Source organism: Echinops telfairi, unplaced genomic scaffold (genome assembly GCF_000313985.2).
Source record: "Echinops telfairi isolate 266 unplaced genomic scaffold, ASM31398v2 ScPeMD7_23;HRSCAF=83, whole genome shotgun sequence".
Classification (NCBI taxonomy): Eukaryota; Metazoa; Chordata; class Mammalia; order Afrosoricida; family Tenrecidae; genus Echinops; species Echinops telfairi.
Genome location: NW_022103920.1, coordinates 28,264,679 through 28,266,545, shown reverse-complemented (window position 1 = coordinate 28,266,545; position 1,867 = coordinate 28,264,679). Strand labels below are relative to the sequence as shown.

At 42.9% G+C, this 1,867-nt stretch overlaps 1 protein-coding gene across 3 annotated transcripts in view; it reads left to right on the top strand.

Annotated features, from left to right (window-relative positions):
* Positions 1–1,867, top strand: part of ST7 (suppression of tumorigenicity 7) — a 212,503-nt gene that overhangs the window by 73,945 nt on the left and 136,691 nt on the right. The gene's annotated exons all lie outside the window — the stretch shown is intronic.

Sequence of the window (1,867 nt, the reverse complement as noted above, 5' to 3'; positions counted from 1 at the left end):
GATTGATGACAAACCTTGTTCTGGACATCTGTCAACTTCCTGAATGGACAAAAATGTTGACAAAATTCATGCATTTGTACCCAAAGACCAATGATAGACCACTGAAGAGATGGGGGACTTATCTGGACCGTCATGGAACTTGGGTCAGCGAATTTTAGCGGAAGATTTGGGAATGAGAAGCGTTGCTGTGAAATTTGTGCTTCCAGTTCTGACTGACCAGGAAAAGGAGCATCCAGTGGAAACATGCTATGCTTTGAAAGAACAGCTCCGAAGCAACCCAGACTTTTTTCCAAGGTCATTCATTACTGGTGAGCAAAGGTACCCACACTTTTTTTTCCCCAAGCTCATTACTAGTGAGGAGACATGGTGCTATTCTTATGACCCTGAAAGCAAGCATCAGTCAAGCCAGTGGAAGACGCCATCGTCACCTCTCTCCCAAAAAAACCCTGGCCAAGTGAAATCAAAGGTCAAGAAGATGCTCATTTGTTTCTCTGATGTGAGGGGAATAGTGCATTTTGGATTTGTTCCACTAGGTCAGCTTTCGATTTAGAGGTTCTGAAAAGGTTGCATAACAGTGATTACAAGGCCTGATTTGTGGCAGACGGGGATGGGTTTTGCCATCAAGACAACGCACCTGCTCGTGCAGCCATCTCAGCGCGTCTGCTTTTGGCAAAAAACAGCAGGCCTCTCTTGCCTCACGTACCTCACTCACCTGACCTCACTCCTTGTGACTTCTTTTTGTTTCTGAGAATGGAGAGACAGGACAGGACAGAAGAGGTGAAGAGAAAAACACGGGGGAGGTGCTGTCAGCCATCCTAACAGATGAGTTTGAAAACTGTTTCCAAGAATGGAATCGTAAATTTGACAAATTATTAAGTGTAATGGATAGTACTTTGAAGGTGATTAGGTTGTTTTGTAAAAAATGTAAATACCAAGCTTTGGGGGAGGGGGAGATTTCTGGGGCATTTTGGGCCCCCCCTTGTATGTGCAGGAAAAAGAGCTGGGAGATCACACAGCAGAAGCTCACAGGGTTTGTCTTGCGTGTCTGTGCTGCGTGGGAGGACTTAGAGAGACCTTTTACTCCCCACAGGAGCCCCAGTATGTTATGGACATAGTGTGGCATAGTGTGTTTTGAAATGGGCTGCTAGCCACAAGGTCAGCAGTTCAAATCCACCAGTTGCTCTGCAAGAGAATGATGAAACTGCCTCTAAAGACGTACTATCTTTAGAAATCCACAGGGCTTCCCTGCCTTACAGGGTCACTATGGGTCACAATCGACTTGCTGGAATGAGTGTTGAGTGTCTACTACCTAGGTTATTTATTCTGAAATGATTTGGGGGGAAAATTGTTAAGCAATCATACAGCATTGTTGAAGGAAAAATACATAAGTAAAAGGGGAAACAATGGGTGACAATCTTGTATCAGATTCCAGTGTCTAAGAAATAAATACTATTAAAATATGACTCCGTTCAACTCAAGAAGTGTTTTTCATCACCTTTATTGAAATTGATTACTGGGTGGGGCATAACAAGTCAGTAGGAACATACCTCCATTTCTTTATATTGATTGACAGAGATGGGAATTCTGGTTTTACCTTCATCTAGTTTACTTCCAACATTGTATGCATTTCCCTACTGCTTCCTTAAAAAAAGCAAAATCCCAAATAGGATGAAAGCAATTCTTATGTCTCCATCACTTTATGTTCTACAGTAAATACTTTCTGGTCTGCTAAACTGTACCACCGGTAGCAGTTTCCCTACTTGGTGGTGCTTGATGGTGCTGAGTGATGTGGTTTCTGCTCAAACAGTATCTTGATTAGGCTCTCTGGACTATATATTCATTCGGTTCTCTGGACTATCCATTCATT